Source organism: Paroedura picta, chromosome 5, assembly GCF_049243985.1.
Source record: "Paroedura picta isolate Pp20150507F chromosome 5, Ppicta_v3.0, whole genome shotgun sequence".
Taxonomy (NCBI): Eukaryota; Metazoa; Chordata; class Lepidosauria; order Squamata; family Gekkonidae; genus Paroedura; species Paroedura picta.
In genome coordinates, this window is record NC_135373.1 from 47354750 (window position 1) to 47367633 (window position 12884).

General features: G+C 43.8%; 1 protein-coding gene and 1 non-coding gene across 4 annotated transcripts in view; both read left to right on the plus strand.

The window, feature by feature from the left end:
• CRYBG2 (crystallin beta-gamma domain containing 2) overlaps nt 1-12884 on the plus strand; it is a 98142-nt gene that overhangs the window by 42685 nt on the left and 42573 nt on the right. The window lies entirely within an intron of this gene.
• LOC143839202 (U6 spliceosomal RNA) lies at nt 3501-3608 on the plus strand. The gene has a single exon (XR_013231657.1). It is a non-coding gene; the product is annotated as a U6 spliceosomal RNA (small nuclear RNA).

Genomic DNA, 12884 nt, shown 5'->3' on the forward strand with positions numbered 1-12884 from the left:
TGCTGGGCTAGATAAACTATTGGTCTGATCCAGTAGGTCTCTTCTTATGTTCTTATAATGGGGTGAATTCTGTTTTCCATGCAAATGTGAAAGGTTTTCAAATGGGATTTTTGAAACAAGGGGATTTCATAATTAGAGAGGGCCTCATTTTATATGCTTAAATACACTGGCTATTGTAGATTATTATAGTCATAATTCTGGGAGCTTAGAATCATATAGTAGGAAGGGACCTCCAGGGTCATCTAGTACAATCTAGTCTTAATATACTTAAGACGCCACACTTGAAGCTGGTTTAGCTAGCTCACTGTTGTTGACTTGCTTTAAGGTATTAGAGAAAGTTCTTTCCTAGCTCTGTTAAGCTACTTTGATGGGAGATGGTGAGGTTTGAACCTGAGACCTTCTGCATGTGGAGCACATGCTCTCTGAGCCATAGCCCCTCTCTTAACTCAAAGTAGCCACATGTGGATGAACCTTATAGTGAGAAACAGCCTGTGTGGAAATATCATGTTGTCCAGAGATTATCATGAAACATTTCAAACTTTGGTGCATGTTCAGTTGGAGAATGAGACTCCTGCTCCTCATTAATAAAGCTGCATGTTAAATGGATGAACGCTTTGTGGTCACTGGGACTGTTAAAGAGATGAGCTGCAAGTGCTAGCTTTCATGGCCCAGGGATGGTGGATTAAAATCGTGAGAATTTTAGTTTTAATTAAAAGAGCAAAGCCCTGCTTCAGCCCTCAAGCTAACAGGTAAACATCAATGAAATGTCTTAAAACCAAAATGAAAAGAACAAAGTGGCTTTTAAAATCCATTCTGATTATATTCAAGGCCTATTTTTGAAATTTGATGTTCAGACATAGACCAGGAAAACACAGAAAACTCACAAACAAGACTGCCAAAAAAGATGTCTTCCTTTAAAATTCTTAATGTGGCACCATTTCCGCAGCGTAAAACCCATTGTATAATTTCTGTTTTTGTATTGCAAACGCTGCCCATGGTTCCAGCAATGTTTTTTTCAACAAGGCTTCTCAAACTAGATTTACAGGAACTTTTCTTGTGTGATGGTACTGAGGACAGTCTTTTTAATGTATGCATGTTTGCGTGTTTTTGGTCTCTTCTCCTTTTCTGCTCTCAGTCCCTCATCCACCAATGGGAGTTTGAGGCACCTGCTGTTGATTTCTGCCTCCTCAGTGTCAGCGATCTCGTGAACATGCAATTTGATTCAGTCTCCATTGCCCGTAATAGCCTGAGGACAGCCTGGGTGTTTCATGTGGCTTTTCCTTAGGAAGGATGGGGCTTTGCCTTGACTCCAGGTGGCTCTCTGGCAACTGGCTGGTTCAGAGCAATTTCCCCCAGAAATCAGTCCTTTGTAGCTTGATGTATGCAGACCCAGGATCTCTGTTTTAAAGATATTGGCTGCAGTTCTGGCAAAGCTGAAATTGAAATTCTAATTGTGGGCAAAGCTAGTTGGAATGTGAATGGCATCACCTAGCAATGGAATTCCCTGAGACTACAAAACTAGCTTCTCTGTGGAGCTCTATGACACAAATAATTATTTGCAATGGCAGTCTACCTCTGATCAGTGACCATGGGGGGACTGTTTGATAATTTGTCAAGTTGACAAAGTGGAGGGGTCTTCCTTTTGCCACCTTGCATTGGCTCAGCAGCTGTCTGAAAGGCAAAAGTCTGTGTGTCCCCACAGAAATTTCTTTTTAGTTCTCCATGTCCATGAACTACAATTCCCATGAGGCCCTGCCATCAGCATCTGCCAGAGTGATGTTCAGATGATATTGCAGCACAACAGAGGAAGTTCCCACTCCCAGAGTTACAGTCAGAACTTTTTAAGGTGCATAATCACTGAGGGGGGAAACAATGCAGTATCACAGCACATGCATAAATGGGAATGCTTTAAAATGTTTAAAAAAAACTATTTAAAAGGGTTGGCAAATTGACTGCGGTGATACATGCATAATAGGTTTGGATGCTTGGTGTCCAGTGACCCAACTGTCAGCAGCAAAGGATGAGTCAATCCAAAATTCCTGTTCTTCTTGTAGAGTGGCTTGTGTGAGTTTAGAAGGAAAAAGATGACTAAGCTGAGGTACATGGCAGAGGTTTAAATGATGCATGACATGGGGAAAGTGGGTAGAGACAACTTTCCCCCCTCCTTTTCCCAAAATGCTAGAATGAGGAAGCATCCAGTGGGTGGCACATGAGAATACCTCTTCATGCCATGCACCGTTAATTCCTGGAATTTGCTGCAGCCAGATGTCATGACGGCCCTTAGCTAAGATGACTTTAAAGAGGGGTTAGATAAATTCATGGAGGAGAGGTCCTTCAATAGTTGTTCTCCATGAGGGCCAGTTTGGTGGAGTTTCCATGCTCAGAGCCAATATTTCCATGAATATCAGTTGCTGGGAAAGGGTGACAGATGGACAGGGGAGGTTTGATCCTGCTTGTTAGCAACTCGTGGTTAGTCCACAGGGTGGTGGACTAGATGAACCTTTCATCTGATCCAGGAAGTCTTGTGATCCTGTGTTGTTGCTCAAAACTATACCTCATTGCAAAGCAGTATTAACAGATTTGTGTATTTAAAAAAAAAGAATTTAAGGAATTGTTATATACATAGACATAATTTAACCAGCATGCCAGAATAGGGGAACCTTCTACATCTAAAAACAGCATAGGGAGCACAGGAGACAGCATTATCTTTAGGTCTGATTTCCCCCCTTCTCTGCAGTAAAAAGTAATATCAAAAGTCACACAATAAATATATCTTTTCAAAATCAGTTAACGTAATGATTCTAATGGGACCAGAAAGAAATCTTTCTCTGGGATCCTTTCTGAAAGGACAGCATAAGTGTTAATAAGAAAAACTTACTCCTGGAATTCTGTGACTACCAATGTTGCTTCATTTTCAAGACCATTTCCACATTATTGTGGGCATGCACAGAAGAGCATCACATAGCATTTATCTCTCCAAATTCTTTATCTCCAAGAATACTGGCAGAACAGAATGGGACTTTCTTGCCTTTCTTGTTCTGCTGCAACCTGAAATGTTCCTTGAGATCCACACTGAGGTTAGGAATGCCAGCCTCCAGGTGGGACCTGGGGATCCCCTGGAATTATAGCTCATTTTCAGAGTAAAGAGATCAGTTCCCTGGAGAAAACGACAACTTTGTACTCCATAGCATTACACTTCAATGAGGTTCCTCCCTGTTCCAAATCCTTCCCATTCCCAGCTCTTCTCCCAGATATTTCCCTACCCAGAGCTGGCAACCCTATCTGGAACACATGTGTGGGGGTGTCATGAGACCCCCCCCCAGGGGTATCATAAGGGGCAAGGTGGCGTTCTGCAGTGGAAAGGGGACATTTGTTAGAATTTCCCACCTCTTCCATTATCCGCCGCTGGATCCAACCCATACCCTAACAAAGCTGTGATAACCAGACAAGCAGGTAGATATACTGTACCCCAAAATAAATCATGTTGACATTTTGGGTCTGTATAAACCACACACTTGGTATACATCAGTTCACAGGTGATATAGAGAAGATTAGCATGGCCCCTGTGTAAGGATGACGTGCAAATCAGTTCACAGTAACATACATGATTTTGCATTATGCGCAGGGAAAGTGGAAGGCTTTTGTCTGGACATGGTGGGATTGTCCAATTGCTAAAATCATGGTACAGCTGCAACCCGTCCGGTCCGCAACAAATGCAAATCAGCTTCTTTCCTTGTAACTCTGAAATGCCACCCTTGCGTTGCTAAAATAACTAGCAAGTCATGAGGGCAGTTTCAGACCTTAATTTCATTGTCTTTTGCCTTAGAGTCTGACCTGTGCAGTATCAGGCCGTTTTTTGCTTGGCGGAAGCATATTTCATTTTAGAGCTGTGCAAAGCATTTTGCAACATTAATTTCTTGCATCAATATTAATTTCTTGTATCACCTTCTTTTCCCTGTGGAACTCAAGATGATAGATATATAGCGGGCTCTTGAGGAGTTGTCCACCCAGAGCCAGACAAGTTTAGTTTCCCCAAAGTGGCTATTACATCATGTGCTTCCCAATTTGCGTCTGAAGCGCCACAAGCTAAGTTTAGCCATTGTATGACCTTAACTGTCCCTTGAAAAAGCTGTAAGGCGAAACGCGTCGGGACTTGTGTGAAATAAGAATAAAAGAATTACTGAAGAGAGATGACTCTATATAAGTCCAATTTGGATATTTTATTGCCATATTGGTTTCCCAGTGCGTCTGTATTTTTCTATATTTGTTTCTTCACTGGGACCCACCCCTCGCAGTTCATTATTTTTGCTCCCAATTTGCACAGCAAGGTAGCTCATCATCAAGAATGAATATTGCAGCTCTTACATCATGCCTGGGAAGATCCTGTAGAACAGGGGTAGTCAACCTGTGGTCCTCCAGATGTTCATGGACTACAGTTCCCATGAGCCCCTGCTGGCAGGGGCTCATGGGAACTGTAGTCCATGAACATCTGGAGGACCAAAGGTTGACTACCCCTACCGTAGAAAAAAAAAAGCAGCAGCCTTGCTTGAAAGATCTTTGGTTCTGAAGCTGGAAGAGACTTTTGTTGTACAGCCCTAGTGCAAGATGGCATGAAGCTGTTTTTACGCCAAATTGTTTTTCCAGATAATCTTTCCTTGGACTGTCTGCTCTGAAGGCAAGGGCTTTCCTAGATCTCAGGAAAAGGTCTTTCAAAGCTGGGTTGGTTGGTGATTGTTATGATTTTTTTTAACCTAGACTCTAGGGATTGAATTTGAGAGACCCCAGCTGAAGCCCCCATTTGCCTTAGGAGATCACTGGGTGACTCTCAGCTTCACCTATCCTACCGTATTGTTGAAAGGACGAAATGGAGGAGAGGGGAAGGATGGAACCCACTTGGTGTCCCCAATACAGAGAAAGGCGGGATGTAAAGGAAGTCAGATAAAGTAAATATGCTGTTGAGATAGCCAACTGCAGTTGTTTCCCCGTGGAGTTTTTGCTCCTTTTTGTCATCCAAAGTGATGTGGAGTTCTTGGGTGGGAGAGACGTCATCTTCATTCCATCATTGTCCACTTTCCAGGTTTCTCCCATTTGATACTCTTTCCCAAACCTGGACTGACAGAATTGATAGGCCTGTTCGCAAGCCGCAACAAACTCACGCACCATGTACAGTGTGTGTACCCATGTGTATATATGTTAAAACGTGGGTTCAGTAATTCTCATATTAAATACAATGCATGTAGAACCTAACATAACTTGATACAAACTGCACATTTATCCAGGTACTGGTCCCGGGAGGCAAGCAAAGTGAACATACATCGGCTTGTTCTTATATCTCTTTGCCAACTGTGTAGATCAGGGGTAGTCAAACTGTGGCCCTCCAGATGTCCATGGACTACAATTCCCATGAGCCCCTGCCAGCAAACACTGGCAGGGGCTCATGGGAATTGTAGTCCATGGACATCTGGAGGGCTGCAGTTTGACTACCCCTGGTGTAGATGGTTCTAATTTTTGAATGCCCCACCCACATCAGTGCCATTTTCCTTGTCTCAGCCCCCACAACGCTGAATCTATGATGAAATGGGCATGGTCTGTCTGTGTGGGTACTGATGCCCTTGAGAACTTGATCCTCCCTCTCCCCAAAAGTGGACATACCCATATCCATCTTCAGTAAATATAGGGCAGTGGCTTTCTTTGGGCAATGTTACACAGTATTCAGATCTTTTTAGTAGGAAGGTAAGGTCACTTTTGTTTCCATTCATATGCAAGTAAATAAATGCTTCTGGCTTTGATTTAGCGTCTGCAGAGTGAAAGTAACTAATGAGTAACCTAATCATTGTTTACTTAAGTCTGTAACATCCTTTGGTGTTGCCAAATTTCATTATAAAAAAGGATGGTTTCTGGCCCTAAGGAGTTTTCAATGAGACCTTTATGGGAAAACAAGGAAGGAAGGAGAAAGAGGGAAGGGGAGGGGAAAATCCTGGTTGTTTAATATTTTTAATGGAAGCTTAAGCCAAGAAAGACCATGCTCCTTGTCTCACACACCTGGAGATTAATTAAAGAGGTTTATTATTATTCTAATTGCACCATTGTGAGTCAGCATGGATATGCTGGCCTTGGACAGTGCATATTAGCACGGATGACCAAGCAGTATGACTTCTCTTTGGCTGTCTTTGTGCTACACCAATTAACATTCTCTAGGGCAGGTGGCCTGGTAAATAGGTCTTTCTTGGCCTTTGTAGTAAACTAGATACTAAAGAGTTAACTGAAGCCTTAATAGGAGTGAAGGGAAACTCCACGCCTCAATTTATTCTTTTTCCAAAGCCTTGTTTTGGTTTACATGTGCTAGGCTGCTTTTAGGATTATTGTAGTCTGACCTTATCTCATCTTTCTGAACGATATCTGCTTCTGATGGTTGTGGTATTTACAGATGGACATGAGCCAGTTCACAACCTCAAACTTGTTGCGGTCAAGTGAGAGAAAGCCTCTCTGTAGGAACCCTGCTCCTTTCCCCGCACCGTGGCCGGGCTCCTGGGGGGAGGGGGGAGGGGTGCCACCGTGCCAGCGGGGGGGGGGGCCAGGAAAGATGCTAGCGCCCGCTGTATTTAGCAAACAGCGGGCTTGTTTTCTAGTTGTTCATAATTGTATAAAAATTGGTATTTCCCCGGGTTTCTCAGTTCAGTTCTGCCTCTTGTCTCACCAGAGAACATAGACAAACATAGAGGGTCTCTGTCATGTGTCTTAAATACCTAGATGTGTGTCTGGAGGCTAAGATTGAGCTCTGCAGTCTCTAAAACAATGGCCATGATATGACTGCTAGTGTAACATAAAGAATTCTGGGAGGAAAGTCATATTCTTGTCCAGGGTAGACAAAACGTTGGGCAAAGTCCTAGAGGTCCAGGACAGAGATTCTACCCATGATTGCTCTGGGTGAACCCTTGAGCAGGCAAAAAGACAAAGAGCTAGTTACATTGACTGAATTAGATAAAAAATCAAGTGAGAGTTCAACTATCACAGGGTAGAACACATACATGCTGTGGGACTCCTAGGTCCTAGCCCCCTCCCTCTCTGTCACACACAGAGACAGAGAGACAGAGATACACTCCTTCCCCCTCCCCCCCCCGTCTCTCCCACCTACCTTTCCTTCCAGGTCCCTCCCTCCTCCCTGGCACTGGCCCTTGGATTGTTGGTGGCAGCAGCCACAGCGTCTCCCTAGGCCTGTCCCGCTCTACGGAGGGAAGGGCTGTCCTGGGAACCAGGGTGCCATGACAGCAGAGGTCCGTGGCCCTTCTCTGGGCATTGCAGCTCTGCTGCTGTGGCTGACATCTACTGGCACACTCCCTAAGGCAAAAACAACGGACGTCATATCTGTTATCATTTTTATTTAGGGAACATGCTAGTAGATGTGTTCCACATCAAAAATGCAAATAGTGTTCTGATGTGCTTGGAATTAGGGTCCCGGGTTCAGGTGTGATAGGTATGTTAATCATGGCTAATGGAGTTCCACAGGTGAGGCGGGAAGTGAGGAGCACTTAAGAGGTGATAAGGTTAGTAACTATTCATAGGTGTGCTATTGACCTGTACAAGAGTCATTGTCTCTAGGGAGAGGAGAGAAAAGCTAGCAGCTGAGTACCTCTGTGGGCTGACGATGATGTCACCTGAGGAATCCAAGCAGCTCCTGGAAAGCATGGTGCCTGAATGAAGAGCAAACTTTCTTACTTTCTACCTGAGTACAGGCATTCAGCCTTTGGTGAAACTTACATACTTACAGCACCAAGATGCAATTGCAGAGCAATATAATAGCAAGGTGCAAGCAGCATTGACAATGGGTGTTTGTGGGCAAACTTCCCCTCAAAGTTCTTCAGGTTCAGGCAGAGAAAAGTCTTTCCCAACAGCTGTTTCTGGAGATCCTTTATTAAAGCAGGAGATACTAAGGGGCTTTTCGCACGCCTTCAAAATCGCACAATGGTTGCCAATTGAAAACGCTACTGATTTGCCGTTATGCACAACGTCGTTGACAATCTGCCACACACCTGAAAACGATCCGCAAAAAGCGCTTCCTTGTAGCGCTTTCAGGGAAATCCCCAAAAGTGGATTCACCCTCCGGAAAGCGATACACTCCTGCAACCAATCTGCAACACTAGCGAAAAAGACCTGTGCGTTAACATTGTTGCGGTTTCTACAAAGTCCCTCCCCCTGGTTCTCTCCTCTGATCTTCCGGCGAAGCGATCGCCATTTTTTTTTCTCCGAGCGAGCGGGGATAAACGCACCAGCAAGCCTCTGTTTAGAGGCTTCCCCGGCTTCAGTCCCTCCCCTTCAGTCACTAAGCACAAACAAGAGAAGCCCGTTTGCTGATGTATTTTCCCTTTATTTTTTACACATTCATTCAGCCGAAAATCGGGCCCGTGAGGGGGGGGTTTCACTCGGAGGGAGCGTGGCAACGAATAAATGACAGCTCAAACACACCAGGCAGCTGGATGGGTCTCTCCGTTGCAACGAATCAACACAGATTCGTTGCAATGGGTCTGGTTTTTTTTTTTTTTAAACTTTCCAAAAGGGAAAGGGGCTGTTTGGGAGCATGCTAACGGCTGCCCATTGGCTGCTTGACGGCCAGGGGTGGGACGAGCTTGGCAAGAGCGCTTCCTTTCTAGCGAATTTTGCCGAGACCGGAAGCCTGTGGGAAACGCTACAAAACGCAACTGGATTCCACTACAAAGGCAGGTATGCATAATGACGAATTCAACTATTTTAAATGGCGATTTTTCATTCAGCAACCAATTTGCTACAAAGATCCCGGTGCGAAAAGCCCCTAAGAGTTTGAACCTGGAACCCTCTGCAGACTAAATATGTACACTAGGGGGCAGTCCTGAGCCCTGTGTAACCGGGGATTCCAACTCCACCCTAGTATGCTGAGTTCAGAATTTTCTCAAAATTTCAGGGGCTGTTTCCTGAAAGTAACCTGGACTGTAGGTCCAATGTTTACCTGACATCAGGAAGGAAACTCAGAGTGGTCCCAGCCATAATGCAAATGCAGTATGTATTGAGATATTTAGTTAATATAACAGAGTTTTGCCAAGTCATAGAGGTGTGATACTGAGTGCAAAAGTATATTGCAAAAAAGGTAAACTTATATTTATTCAAGTAGATTCAGTTCACATTCAGGTCACAGCCAAAATGAGAGAGAGAAGCCTATTCTAAGTTTTCTCTGTCACAAATGGCCAGCTTGTCTGGCATCATGTGTGTGAGTGTGAGAGCACTGTACTTACAGGAGAGACTTTCAGAGACATGTGTCTCTATGACCGTTTATGCACTGGGAACTTCACTGCCCCAGCTCCCACGCAGGAGCACAAATAGGGGGTGGATGAGGTGCACCAGGCCACATGCTCCCCCATGTGGGTACAGAAAGAGTTGGGGCAATCTGCCATGGCTAAAACTCCAGCCTGCAGCCCAGCATGAAACCTCCAGTGCCTAAACAGTCCATGGAAGGCCATGTGAAGTGAGAGAAAGGGGTCAGGGGACAGCTCCCAAGTTAAGACAAGAGAGGCATCCCATTCAAAGAGATAACACCTATATACCCTTAGAGTGATATAGAGCCTCCCAATGTCCATTTAGGCTGAGTTGCTCACTCCAACAGTCCCTCTGTATGCTGCTGAGGTTCACAGTGTTCAGGTTGTCCCTCAGGCTTTAGTATTTGTCTTTTTGGTAAATATGTCCACTGTCATTTTCTCAGTGGGCCAGTAGTGTAAATTGACAATCCTGGTCCTGCAGGAGTCTTATATACTGGTTCCTAATTCCAGTGTGCTTTGTCCACATGCTGTTCTTTTCTGAAAGAGGGCTATACAACTCTGGTTATCATCTAGCAGTTTAACTGGCAAAGGTTTCTTAATACCAAAATCCACCGGTAACTTTTAAAACTTCTCTGATTCTCTGCATACGTCAGAAGGGGAAACAAATTCTGCTTCAACAGATGAGTGGGCAACAATTTATTGTTTATGATTTGCCCAGTTTATAGCTCCACCTCCATAGAAAAATACATAGCCATTAATAGACCTTAGGCTTGATCTTTCTCCAGTCCAGTCTGCATCAGAATATCCCAATAGTGTGGGGTTGTTGGTTGCCTGCAGTCTCAGTTTAAAGTGCACAGCACCATCATCCTTTTAACTACAATTCATTCATTTGTGGTGGGTGTGGTAACCTTTCTGGGTAATATGCTTACAGCTTCTTGTCATCACTAAGTATAGGAGCTTGCCTATGACAGCTCTGTAGTTATTTTCTGGCAGTGGTTCATCAGGTACCTTTTCTTTGTAGAAGCATGATTCTATTGGCGTTTGCAATAGTTCCAGCATCTTCTGCTTTTAACTAAGAAGATAACCTCCATCTGGTTCCAGTTCAATCTGAATTCCCAAGTAAGAGTTACCATTGCCTAAGTGTTTGACATCCTTGTTTAGTTGGTATAGAATCTTAGCAGTCATTTTGATTTTCATGGCAAAATCATCAGATTGTCAATATTTGTGCTAAATGAGATACAAAATAATTAAATTTCTTTCTTTTGAAGACATCTTTATGTTTGATTGTGAGGTTGCTTGCTGGTGTTGGTATTTGCATTTCTACTGAGCAAGAACTCTCTAGAAATGAGGATCTGGTGATTCCCCTGAAATTCCAGCCCAGAGATCAGTTTCCCTGGATAAAATGGATGCTTTGGAAGGTGGACACTATGGCACTGTACCCCTCTAAAGTCCTTGTTCTCCTTAGGCTCCATCCCCAAATCTCCAGCAATTTCCCAATCTGGATCTAGCAACACTACCTTACCATCCCCCTCATAACCCCAATGTCAAACCAAGGATTATACAGCAGCTCCTAAAATGAAGTGCTAAGAGAGAAACCAGAAGAAGCCCACGAAGATGGGGGAAATCCCACATACCTGTGCTGCTCCCCACTTCCTTGTCCTATTTATTTCTGCCCCCCTTCTATCTCACCATCTTCCTCCTCCTCCTTTCTTCCCACTGCCCCCTTCAGTGACTGCATCCTCCCCTACTTTTCTTGTGGCTGACTCCTACCTTTGCTAATGCTCTCCCATTCATTTACCTATTTATCATCTCTCTGCCTCATTGGCTCACATACAGCTACTGCCACAGCCACTTCATTTCATTGTCTACTGTTGTTATTTCTCCAACTGGCAGCAAGACAACCCCTAAAATAGCAGGTCTATTTGAAGATATAAATAAAACCTGATAGTTTTTCCTTTGTTCTGGGGTTTGTCTTAAAATATTGCGTTTGTGCCAAACATGTTGAATAATACCCTCCATCTGTACTTGGCCCCGTTCTGTGGATATTTGATCCATATTCTGGGGTCATTTCATTTTTCAGAACTGGATATAATGAAGATCTCAATCTTTTACTAAAGTATGCTGATATTGGGATTCTAATGTATACAGAAAAGTTGGGGCCAAAAAGAAGTGATGCAAACAGATACAGCACCCTTGGTTCCTATTCCCCCAATGTGTTAGTGGATTTCAGAATCCAGTAGTGTGTTTTTGTATAAGTCACTTTTCCTGTGTAGCAGTTTAAATAATTATATTTGAGGTTACACAACTGTATATAACTGGAGCATGGGTCACACACCATTCAACCAATAATATGTGGTTGCCATTTCACTTGAATTAATGTGCACCAGTTTGGTGTAGTGGTTAGGAGTGCGGACTTCTCATCTGCCGAGCCGGGTTTGATTCTGCACTCCCCCACATGCAGCCTGCTGGGTGACCCTGGGCTTGCCACGGCACTGATAAAACTGTTCTGACCGAGAAGTGATATCAGGGCTCTCTCAGCCTTCCCTCCCTCACAGGGTGTCTGTTGTGGGGAGAGGAAAGGGAAGGTGACTGTAAGCCGCTTTGAGGCTCCTTTGAGTAGAGAAAATCAGGATATAAGAACCAACTCTTCTTCTTCTTCTTCTTCTACTACTACTACTACTACTACTACTACTACTACTACTACTACTACTGAATAAAGTACTGAAGCAGAAAATACATGCAGTACCTTATTCAAACAAGTGATACTTACTCTTATCAAAAAGATAGTAGGGACTGCACTGTTAGATACCCGTGTATGAAAAGTAGTAATTTCTTTCTCCCCCGGCCTTGTAGCCCATGACTCAGAGATGAAATATTTACTTCCTTCCTTTCTGACCTGGCTATGCTTGCACTACCTGAAGAAGGCTCCATGCCAGCTGTTTTGGCAAACAAGATGAAATCACAGTCCTGAGAATGTGCTCTAGAGCACTGCACAAGAGATTCTAATCTGGAACAGGAACCTGAGATTTAGGGGCAAGTGAGCCTCTATCAAAGCAAACTGGCCCTGAATTTGGGTGTCTGCCCATATTGTTCATTGCTGGGAATTCAGTGCAAATGAATACGTTCAGATTTGATCTTGTAATAGGAAACTACTTCTTTGAGAACTGACAGCTGAGAGTTATTCAAAATCAAAGACTTGATTCAGAGTTGGATGACAAGCTCTTTCACACACAATGCATTTTGTTGTGTTCTTCCTGTGAAAGATCTTGTACGGTCCAAAAGATATATGGATATCTTAAAAAGAGGATGATCCAAGAAAAGAGACATGTTTAATTTACGCCAAAAGAATAGCTCTCTTAGGGCCACGATTCTTAAGTTACAGTAGCAATGTGATTGAGTTTCCTTTGTGGCTGTGCCACGTACAAATCTGGTAAGGTTTAAACAGGGAGACCACGGGGAGCAGGGAGAATGTGTGTCCTGTCTGATGCCAGTGGCTCCTTTTCCTGGAACCTGACACTGCTTACCCAAGGCGTATCCATGTCGTCTGCTTTCCATTTATTTGGTCCAGTTAATCTTCAAGCCAGCTAACAAACCATCAAA